This window comes from Sesamum indicum, linkage group LG10 (assembly GCF_026168435.1).
Source record: "Sesamum indicum cultivar Baizhima isolate 11 linkage group LG10, ASM2616843v1, whole genome shotgun sequence".
Classification (NCBI taxonomy): domain Eukaryota; kingdom Viridiplantae; phylum Streptophyta; class Magnoliopsida; order Lamiales; family Pedaliaceae; genus Sesamum; species Sesamum indicum.
This window is the reverse complement of record NC_142666.1, coordinates 13268722-13281060: the sequence shown is the minus strand read 5'-3', so window position 1 is coordinate 13281060 and position 12339 is coordinate 13268722. Positions and strand designations below refer to the sequence as shown.

General features: G+C 33.8%; 1 pseudogene across 1 annotated transcript; it reads left to right on the top strand.

Annotated features, from left to right (window-relative positions):
* The first annotated feature begins 5950 nt into the window (after positions 1–5950).
* On the top strand, positions 5951–11937 carry LOC105172244 (WAT1-related protein At5g07050-like; annotated as a pseudogene). Its single transcript, XR_016067856.1, has 6 exons — positions 5951–6236; positions 6371–6433; positions 7363–7479; positions 8339–8753; positions 8857–9008; positions 11623–11937. The product of XR_016067856.1 is annotated as a WAT1-related protein At5g07050-like (transcript).
* The last annotated feature ends 402 nt before the right edge of the window (positions 11938–12339 follow it).

The window sequence follows — 12339 nt, the reverse complement described above, 5'->3', positions numbered from 1 at the left end:
TGGGCTGGTCGGGCTACCTGCTTGGCTATTGGAGATCCCTATCCTTGCTCTTGGACTTTTAAAGTAAAAATTTGAGGGGACATCATCGACCTCTATGGTAAGTTGATGGGATGCATTGCACTAAAGTATAATATAAGTGAAAATTTTAAAGTTGTTCATGTAAATATATATAAAAGAAATAATTTATTAGCAATGGAAATTTGTGATCACAAAATTTTGTCGCACTTGATGGATTTTGCGACATATTTGGGAAAAATAGTTTCCAAATCCCAAAAAATATCGTTGAATCCCTTGCAAACTATTTATCGAATTTTGCCATGACTTATTTATTGAAAATCCCATTACCAAATTGGCAGAATTTGACAGGACATTATCCCATTGCAAGCCTTCAGTAACATTGTTGCAAATTTCATTTCGAGATGGAATTTGCTACAGTTTACACCTGTTGTAGAGTTGCAATAGATTTGGGACAAGTTTGATGGACTTTGGAACGGAACGTCCACAAAGTTGGTAGCCCTCAAAATGTGCAGCAAAGTCTATTGCAAATTCCAAAATATCTGAGATAAATAATACTATAATTCATGGCACAATTAGAGAGGGATGTTACAGCTCTTTCTCCTATCGCAATTTGCAACAACAAAATTAAACAGTAATGTGATTCCATCTCTTAATCGGTCACACTGATAACAGGTCCTTTCCATCGCAAAGACCATTGCAAAAACCACCCTAAATTTAAGGACTATATTCCAATTGTAACTTTTGATGGACACAATTCGTGTGTACATCTATCACAAAAATCTCTATATAGTGAAGTCATTCTCTCAATTGAAATCTTACACTTTTACAATTGTCCAATAACAATTATAAGCGACACAACAACTGTTATTTAACATTATTAATTATGAAAATGGGACTATGATCGGAGTTGATGAGGAATTACAAGTGGTCGACAAGAAATTATGTAAGAGATCATCAAGAAAAGCAGCGAAAAACAATGTCGATAGTGCAAGTTCAAACTTAAGTTTCAAATTTATAGAAGTATAAGTTTCAAACTTAAGTTTCTAATTAGAGAGAGAATAAGAAAGATTGAACAAGATAGTGAGATTAAATGGAAAGAGAGGAAAAAAAATTGGAACTGTCTTAGGAACGGGCATAGGAACACATAAGTAGCCATTAATTCCTAATTCAAGAACGGCCGTTGTCACGATCTTTGGAACATTTTGATGACCGTTGAAATATAGCCATTGAAGATCACTTGAAACGGGCATAGTAACACGTGGCAAATAATTCTAAGGAACTGTTCCAATTTATACCTCATTTAGGAATACATTTTTGCACTGCCAATTTTGAGACATATTCTGCAACGGGTGTAGGAACCGTTAGATTGTGACAGTTCCTAAATCTAATATAGTGTTCCAAACTCAGTTCCAACTTACCAATTTGGCACGGAATGTGAAATGGGACTAGTAACTATTCTTTTTTAACTCAACTTGGGACGGTTGTGCCGTGCCAAATTCGTAACCCCAAAAAATATTCCACCTGACGTCATCTTTCAATATTCGTTTCGCAAGCGTCCCAAAACTTAGAACGGGCTTTGGAATGGGTGCATTGACCGTGCCAAATCCTGCCTTTTTTATAGTGTTTGTTGAGCTTAATGTAAGCATATCTATTATTTTTCAATATTCTTTTATTTGTATTATATTATAATAATTTTATTTTCTATGTTGCAACTTCTCTATCATTAGGATTGCTAAGAACACGAGATGGGTGGTCCACTCACAGCAACTATCTAAGTGTAGTTGATATTATACCTGATATTATCTTTTGATAAATCAAAGGTTGGGATGGATCAAACAAGAGATCATATCATACCTGATATTATCTTTTGATAAATCAAAAGTTCTAGTTTTGTGAGGCCTCAAGTCCAGTTTGAACTTCATAATGAATCCTTAGGCACCAATCCATTAATTTTGAACGATGTCCCATATTTCTTCTCCTTATGTCCTATTGAATTATTATCCAATCACTCAAACAAACAAGGATTGGAATACGGTTAGTTAAAAGATAATATTAGATTACAAATGGTGTTTTCAAGAAATTGTATGAAAACCTACTCCCATTATTTCCTTGGCATGTATAGGAACATCCTATCAACTCAAGTACTTTGTGGGACAAGGTTTATCAAACAATAAAAGCCAACTTATTTCAATGATAAAACAAATCCAACTTAGTTTGATTTCTTCCTCATCAGAGACCGGTCAACCATGGTCCTTTTAGGAAGAACTTCACTAATTTGAGAATCATGTTCTCATTTTCAATGTTCAAGAACTCCTACTGAATACACATCCGCTCGATCCAATTGAAAGAAAATTAGTTTGGTTCACCACATTAAATCTAATTTTTTTAAACTCATCAAATAGAATTAGATTTGTGAACCCTTATTGATCTTGTGTATTTCAGTGACTTACGATTATCACACTGGATCCAATCCACTGTTCAACTAGTAAGCTCACTTTGTCCAACAAAGAGTTGTTATGGTCTTTCTCATTCTGAGAAAGGTTTTGAAAGCTGATAGCTCCAAAATAGCCTATTTCTAGTACTCTTTGAATCCATCCATCTTTCTCATCTTTAACTAGAAGGGATTGTCCTAGCAAAACTGCAAGTCTCGTTCTTATCAATTTAATGCTTTATTTTAGTATTCATAATTCAATTATGAGATAGTGTAAAATTTACGTTCATCCTAGCAGACATGAATCCCATTCAATATCAAATAAAAATAACTTTTATTGATCAAAATATGTAATAAAAATTTGTCCAATAATAAATGAAAACATTATTTTGACTATGCTACGTTACATAGATATTATCCTAACATGATCACTATTAAGCTTAACTTAGTCTCTGTTCATTGCAGCAACAACACCACTATCGCTAAACCCTAGGACCTTCTTGTTTCGACTTTTCTACTCTTCATCACCAACTGCAAACCGTTTGTAGATTGTGAATTATTGGTATCCAATACCAAGAGTAGAATAGTAATCATGTTAACACTCAATTAAAAGTTTTATCTTCATTGGAGAGGAACTTGGCATACTCCGTCTTTTAATGGCCTTTTTCTCGGCAATAAATGCAAATATCATTTGGAACCCTCGACTGTCGAATCCTCTTGCTCTTTTCTTTACTCCCTAGTGGTGCAACAGGAGCACTCGAAATGCTAGCAACAGTAGAAGCCATCTCATCCTTCTTCCTCTTCCTGCGTCCGACAAAACCTCTCCCACTAGTACCGACGACACAAAATTTTCGATCATTGCCTTCTACTGGACCAACATATTAATTAACTCATGAAAGTTTTTCTCAAGCTCATTCATGTTATAATTTATAATAGATTGATCAAAAGCGGGAGGTAGGATTAATGGATCACGTCAATGTACATTACTTCCCTCTCGAAATCAGCTTGGAGGTCTTTGAGCTTCTCCACTAAGGATAGCATCATAACGCCATGCTCTCGTATAGATGGTCCTTCAACCATCCTAGCGCCGGAAAATGCCTACATCACGGCATATCTAATATGCTCGTCCGGTACCAAGTTCTTTCATGCGGTGCATTATCGACCAAACATCATTGTACCTCTCGTACTGTTTCTGGATCTCGTTGGTCATCGAGCTTTCCGGTTGTCCTCATGCCATTGAGTGATTTTTCAAACGTCAAACATTCTCTGAGCAAGGACCCTTTCGGCAAAGTTTGAGATAGAGGCTTATCGAAAACATAAGTCTGATTCTTGAAATGAGAACTCTCTTGAAATTTCTCAACCAATTAACGTAGTTGGTTCCATTGAATTGCCTTGGTCCAAATCTGATCGACACCAAAGTTTCAGAAGAAGTTCGCAAAGAAGAAAGCCAACCAAGTGGCCAGTCTAGCTTCAGCGTGTATGACATATATACCAGGTGGGTCATCATCCGTTGGTCAACATAAGAGGAAACTAGTAATTTTACTCTTTAACCAAAGTTAATTTAATTTAATTTTGATAATGTGTTAAGTTTTGCATACCTTTTGCATTTTGTAATTTTTGCACAAAGACCCAGATTGGCAGGCGACCCAAGTTTTTGGAAGTCTTCTCTTACTACTGGTCGAAGAAGACCGACAAGCTAGATTTGCCAGAGGAAAATGGACGAAGCAGAAAGACTTTCTTCCTAATTTGTTTTAAAATTCCACATTTTAATATTTTAGTATGTAATATTTTTTCCAGTTTAGGAGAAATTCCGAAATTGATCTAGCAGCATAACTCCCAAGGCCAAGGCGCCACTTAAGGAGGAGCTGTGACTTTCAGAAGCAAGTGGCCTAATGAAAGACGGGTCTTCGGTATGGGGGTCCGAGGCCCATTCTATGTTCACGAAGCATTCGAGCACGTCAGCTCCAGTCTTGCCATCTTACTTGCATCAGATCCAGACGTACGTGAAGAACGAGATGCAGAAGATGCATCTCATGATGTAGCAACTCGGCCACCTTCTCTACCTGGCGAATCTCCACCAGAGACTGCAACCGGCCCAATAACAAGAATTTATTGGCCATGCATAAATTACAATTAGGTAATTCTTATACTTTACAATATTTTTCAAAGACTTTAGTTGTATAATATTATTCAATCATGACTCATAAATAGCTATCTATAGTAACTGGGGTTAAATCCATTTTGCCCCCTGTGATATAACAAAATATCAAAAACCCCCTTATGAAATTTTTAATATCAAAAATCACCCCTAGGTTACCAATAAATAATCACACAGCCCCCTGGTCAATTTGAATCTATTATTTTAGAAACAATGACTTAAATACCCTTCTAGTCAAATCGGTCAACTAGGCTTATTAATATATAATTATTTTAATTTATAATTTTTAACATATATTTATAATACATATAATTATAATTTATAAAAAAAACTAAAAAATAATAATTATACCCCATTCCCCCCACCCCCACCCCCACCCCCCAAACCCCCAACCCCCATCGGGCCCACCCCCACCTCCATCTTCTTCCCCACCTCCATCTTCTTCCCCCCTCCCCCACCCCTTCCACCTCCAAACCCCCCCTTCCCTCCCCCCTCCCCCCTCCCCTATCCTCCCCCTCCCCTTCCCTCCCCCGACGCCCATTTGGGCGACGCGGTCGCCCTCGCTGGATGGGCGACCTCGTCGCCCAAATGATGGGCGACGGCCGTCGCCCTTGCTGCGTTGGGCGACGGCCGTCGCCCATGGTGAGGAGGGCGCCGGCCCTCCTCTTCAGCAGCGGCGGCGACGACGCCGCCGCTGCTTTTTTTTTTTTCTTAAAAATTATATATAAAATTAATTTTAATTTAATTAAAATAATATTTTATTATATAAATAATTAAGTAATTATTATATAAAAAAATATTTTATTATTAATAGAAATATATCATATTTTAATTAAATAATTATTATATAAAATAATATTTAATTCTTAAATACATATATATAATATTATATGTTAAATGTGAGAGAAGGGCAAAAATGTCAAAAAAAAATATATTTTTATAGAAAAATCGCAGTCAAAGCGCGTGTGGCCCAATTTTTGTACGGAGGGGGTTTTTTGAACTTTATTTTATATCATAGGGGGTGTATTTGATACTTTAATTTTCATAGGGGGGTTTTTGAACATTCCTATTATCACAAGGGGGGTCTCTGGATTTTTCCCATAGTAACTGCATGATTGTTCTATCCCAATAACAAAAACTTGATTAATATATATATATATATATATATATATATATAATCAATCGTAATATACTCGCATTTAATAATATTCTCTGTTACGTTTGCACACCATTTACTTTTGCCTAATTCCTAACACTAGTGGAGACGCAGTATCCCATTTGCTCTTTATTCAACTATAAATAAGTTGGCAACTTCACTCGGCATTTCTCAAGGAAGAACCTGTTTTATTCCCTCACTCCTTCTTAATGATGGGCAGAGGCTCATAAACACTCATACACACAGTTAAGTAAATTCTTCCAAGGAAAAATGACGAGGGAAACATGTTGCTCGAGCTTTTTCAAGAACAGCAAACCCTATATGGGTATGATCTCGTTGCAGTTTGGCTATGCAGGAATGAACATTATAACTAAGATATCACTGAATGGAGGGATGAGCCACTATGTGTTAGTCGTTTATCGTCATGCCTTCGCCACCGCTGTCATAGCCCCCTTTGCTTTCTTCTTCGAGAGGTCTCGCTATATACGAATGTATAGCATTATGTATACGAACTACATGCATGCGTATCTATACGCTTACTTCATATGATTCATGAATTTTTTTACATGTGAAATTTATATTATGGACCATCTCTTTGATATTTCAGGAAAGCACAACCAAGGATAACGTTCCGAGTTTTCGTGCAAGTCTTCATTCTTGGTCTTCTTGGGTTAGTCCCTTATGCCAATAGCTACCAAATTAGTTAGAAAACCCTCATTTGTTTTAAAAATAGGAAAAAACCCCTGTTTATTTTTTAAATGTAGCTCAATCGTCCCTCCCAATTAAATTTAACTAACGGTGTTAACTTTTTTACAAAATAACAGTAACACCCTTACTTAATATACTAAAGTCGTCCTGAACAATTAATCTTGATCGTTGGATTTTAAATTTATAAAAAAAATCAGATTAAATGTAATTTTCTTCCACTAATTATAGCCAAATTCTATTTTAGTCATTTAACTTTCTAGGGTTCTAAAAAGGTCCTCCAACTTTTGAAATTACTCAATTTTGAGTCACTAGACCGGATTTTGTCCATAGTAATTATATATATATACACACACACAATATAGGGGCATCTTAATCAATTAAAGATAAAAGAATATCAAAATACGCAAAAATTAATCTTAAACGCACTTCAGGCCCATGCAGGCCACCTTCCATTAGTTTGTAACGGAAGGGGGGGGGGGGTTGTGCTGAATTTATATATTAAAACACAGGAGGTTTTTAGCAATTTTAGAAAATTACAGAGGGTAAAATAAATTTTAGCCGAAATATACTTTCAATAATAAAATTTTTAGTAAAATCAGCAAGAAAAAAACTCGATGCTAAAATCAGTGACGATCTAATTATCATGTAAATACAGTTTTGCTAAATTCGTTGATAAACGTAAATTAGCAAGGAACACCACTATTTTATAAGGAATTTGTGTGGTTGCTTAGAATGACATTATTTCTTTTAGTATCTATTTATATGTATAATTGTAGTTAACAGAATTAGATAATTGAATCTGTTTTCCATCTCCTTAATTTAATTACTGCCCTTATAAAATAATCTATTCATATTATTGAAAATTGGATAAATGAATGAATTTCTATGTAGGCCGGTGATTGATCAAAATTTCTACTACGCTGGGCTGAAGTTGACATCGCCTACATTTTCATGTGCAATGAGCAACATGCTTCCCGCCTTAACATTTGTCTTGGCTATTATATGCAGGTATATATATAATTAATATGCTCCTTTAATTCATACAATTTACATACTTCAACATGTTTAATATTACTTGTGGAGTTAATTGGATTTTATCCTCAGGTTTAAATGTAGTTTCATCTAGTATTTTTTTGTATTTTAATTTATGTGTTAGTCATTTATCTTTTTAAAGTAGCAAATACATCTTGTATTTTTTTATTATTTCACTATTTTGATCCTTCACTTATCGAAAATTGCAGATGTTGCCTGGAAACTCTTTTAACTTGGGGCTTTCATTCTTATTTGTCAATTTACGCCAATATAGAAGCAAATTTTTGGATCTATATTTTTTACAATTTGACATTTTAGTCATTTATCTTCAGGGTAGCAAAATAGATCGTATAACTTATAATTTTTCACGATTTTGGTCAATTAAATTGACAATGGGACCAAATGCCCCAAATTTAAAAAATCATTTCTGGCAATATTTCCAAACCCCAACGACTGAAGGACTGAAATAAAAAATAAAATAAAAAAGTTGCTATTTTAAAAAAATAAAGGACAAAATCCCAAAAACAGATGCAGCACAAAAATCATTTAATCCTTTTTCCCCATAAAAAAAAACATACATTTAATCCTTTATCCCCATATAAAAAACACTAATTCATAGTAAGCTCACAATTACTCCCTTGAACTCAAAAGAAAAAGTATCTTTCTACCAGCTCCTGAATCAAGGGTTTGCGTTGCCTTTTCCTCTAAAAATTCAAGGGTTCCTGTTGCCCTTTTTCCTTTTGATACAGGGTCTTTTGTTGTCTACAAGTGTATTTTTGCAGAGGAACTTGTTGCATTTATCTCATGAATGAAGTGTTCAAAATTGTGAAAAAAGGATGGAGAAAGTTGAGATGAAGAAGGTGATATACCAAGCCAAAGTCGTGGGGACAATCATAACCGTGGCGGGGGCTATGTTGATGACCTTATACAAAGGGCCACTTGTGGAGATGGCTTGGTCCAAGCACCGGCAGTCCCAGACGGCCGCGACTAGCAGCGCAGCCACAGAAACAAGCGAGCGGGATTGGGTGATTGGCTGCATTCTCCTCATAATCGCCACCCTTGCATGGGCCGCTTTGTTCATTCTGCAGAAAGCGGCCCTGAAAACATATTCCAACCATCAGCTCTCCCTCACAACGTTGGTGTGCTTCACGGGAACTCTGCAAGCTATTGTTGTCACCTTTGTCATGGAACGCAGGACCTCCGTCTGGCGTATTGGCTGGGATATGAACCTTCTTGCTGCTGCATATGCTGTAATCTCTTTCTCTTTCTCTCTCACACACACATATACACATATTTGGTGAATCATACCGTGTTAAGTTATGGAAATTCTGAGTATTTTATGAAACTGAACAGGGAATTGTGACCTCAAGCATTTCATACTATGTCCAAGGACTCGTGATGAAGAGCAAAGGGCCAGTTTTTGCTACTGCTTTTAGCCCATTGATGATGATCATTGTAGCGATCATGGGCTCCTTTATCCTTGCAGAAAGAATCTATCTTGGAGGGTAATACTTCCTATCCTAGTCACTTAATTTTTTAAATTTAAATCCTTTTGCATTTTACACTTTCGTACTCTGAAATTTGATATAATTACATGTAAATCTCTTGGTTTTGAAAATTACATTGATCTAATACTCTTGAGGTTTGCTTTCATCAACCAAATTCACTGATTTATTAATATTAATAAAAATATTGAATGTAATATTTACCCTCGACTGACTAATTATTTACTTATTACAAGTCAAACAAATCTTTTGTGACTAAACAATGAAATTTGACTAATGAATGCATTTATTTTGGCTAACGGTCAATTTTGATTTAAATTTTAGGGGTACTAGATGTAATTTTTTTAAACTTCAAGATGTTTATATATAATTATACCAAACTTTAGGAAAAACAGTATAATATCCCTCAAATAAAATATATGATCTAATCTTTATACACATAACATGCGTATATTAATTGAAATAAAAAGATGCAAAAACATTTAAAATAAAAATGATCCAATCCAGTTACAAATACATGCTTGTTGTATATAGTCCATAAAAAGTGTCTTTTACAAAAAAAATAATAAAGATACTTTACATATTTTAAAAACTCTAATGGGAAAAAAAATCCTTCAAAGAAAAAAGGCAATCTGTCTGCTTAAGCTTTAAAAAAGGGGTAATTTACCCCAATAGACGCTTCACTCATTGCAAAATGCAACTTGTGATTGATTTTTTATATGTATAATGTTTGTTTTACTACCACTTTGTTAATATAAAAACATAGCTAATGAATTAACTTTACTATTTGCAGTCAAAGAATCCATTTCCACATATATATATAGATATATAAGAACAACTTATCCTAACAAAAGATTATCAGACTGTGTTTGGTTGGGATGAAAAAGTAGAAATAGAAATAAATATATAAGAAATAATTTTGTATTTGATTAGGGAGAAGAGATGGGTGATGTAAAATTCGATTTATATGAAACCCCTCCACAATTCAATTTTGTTTCCATTCAAAACTGGACGGAAAAGTGAAAGTATAAGGCCTAAAAGACAAAAAAGTACAGTTTTTATTTTTATTTACTCTATTACCTATATATATCTACATATATAATACTCTTCCAAAGTTGTTTTTGATACCAATAAAAGCATTAATGTTTGAACTCGAATTCATTAGTTGAAAATATTGTTAGAAATTTTATTTTATTTAAACTAAACAATCTAAAATGAATGAACAATACTCATTTTGATAAATAAATCTATTTTAAAAACTACTCTTATTCTTATTTGGTAAATATTTTTATTAATAAGGTTTTTAAATTTGTGATATACTAAAATTATATTAGTATGATATTAATTTATTTATGTTCAAATACAAAATAAAGAGAAGGATTATTCAGTAAAATTATAAAAATTAGTATTTTTTTCTCAATTTGTTTTCCCCGTACCAAACAAGGTGAAATATTTGAAATTTACTCCCCTTCCAATCAAAAACTATATTCTTCCCTTTCCCCTTTCACTTCCCCTCCCCTTTTCACTTTCATTTTTCTCTCACTTGAACAAAAAAGGACCCTAAATCTGAATGAGGAGACATTGAGTTTTTTATTTAAAATCTAGGGGGCGATTATCCCATTTCTTTTAGTGTTTAATGCAATTGACCCATCTCTGACATTATAAATAAGCAAATTATTCCCTTATGAAAGCACAAGGGTCAAGTGTTGTATTTAAGGGAGGTAAATTATTATTTTTTTAATAAAAAAGTAATTTGTTTGTTTACAAGATATATCAGAGAATTTGCTTGCATTTACCCATTTCTTTTATTCAGGATATTTATTGTTCATTTATCATTTTAGGCAATGTTTTGAAACCTACCCCAACCCAGACAGTCAGACCGTTCGAACCGCCACCCAGTCCACAAAACGGGTCGGTTGGAACTAGAAAATCGGAGGAGCCAAAAAATAATTTTTTTTTTTGGTGAAAATCGTTTAACCCAATGGTTCAACCAGTGAACCATGTGACCCGGTACTAGGTTGATGATACCGACGGGGTCAATAATCAAGTGTGAATACATGATAAAATTATTAATTTTTCTTCTAAAATATATTACATTTGTTAAGTACCCTAAGTATATGATATTTCTGAAAGGATAACAGATTATTTCTAATAATATGCATTATTTCTATCAAGTTGGGATAATTTCTATTAAGTTTAACTATTTTATATTATTTCTAAATATAGAATCCTGATTTCTCTTCTTAGGTTAATTTTGCTATTTCTGTTAGATTATTTCTGATAATTTGATCTTTATAAGTTTGTTTATAAAATTGTTTATATATCTTATTGGACTATTCTGTCAAAAAAAAAATAATAATTTTTTTTAAAAAAAATAAGATAGGTTGTTAAGTATATTGATACTATTTATGTTTTATTATTTAATTTATTTTTAAAGTATTAATAATTATATATAAAATAAATAAAAAGTCAGTGATCTGACCATAGTTGATCCAATAACCTATAACCCACTTAATTTTTCCGTCTTTATAAACAATTTGAGTTTCAAAACATTGAATTCAGGGATGTTCAATCTTCTTTCACTGATTCTACATATATACTTGTGCATGAACAGGATGATCGGTGCCGTAATAATAATTGTTGGTCTTTACTCATTTCTATGGGGCAATTACAAGGAAGAACGGGAGGCGAAGATGAAGCGGCAACTTGAAGAAACTCCACAGATCGGCGTAAATGACAGTGCACAAGTGAATGGCAACACACAATTAATGATAGAAAGTAGGAATGAAGTGAATGGCAATATTGAGATGCCAAAGGCAGGAGCTGATAAGTTACGCTCAGTTGCCATTGACTTACCCACATGTCATCCTCCCATGCACTAAACCTACTGAACAAGTTTGATCCAAGAGCATCTCAATCTTATTTTGAAGTATTTGTCCACTTCCTGTTTTGCTTTTCTTTTCTTTTTTTTTTTCTAAATTTTTAATTAAATGCAACTGGCTCCTTATGAAAACATTAATAGACAAACCCTTCCTGAAAAAATGGGTAATACGATCACTTGAACATAAAGAAAGGGCAATGCAAGGTGTAGATGTGGAAGATAGTGAGCTTTATTTTTCAAAATTTATGATTTTTTTTATTTCAAGAGAGTTTGTAGTTATCATTGATTTTACACTACCGAAAAAGAAATGTTATTTGGGACAGATGTTTTGGGACGGATATTTTGGGACGAAAAATATCCTCAAAATGAAACTAGTATTGGAATGAATTTGGGGTGAATAACGTCATCACATCTTTTAGTACCAGTTAAGAATTTTTTAGATGAATAGAC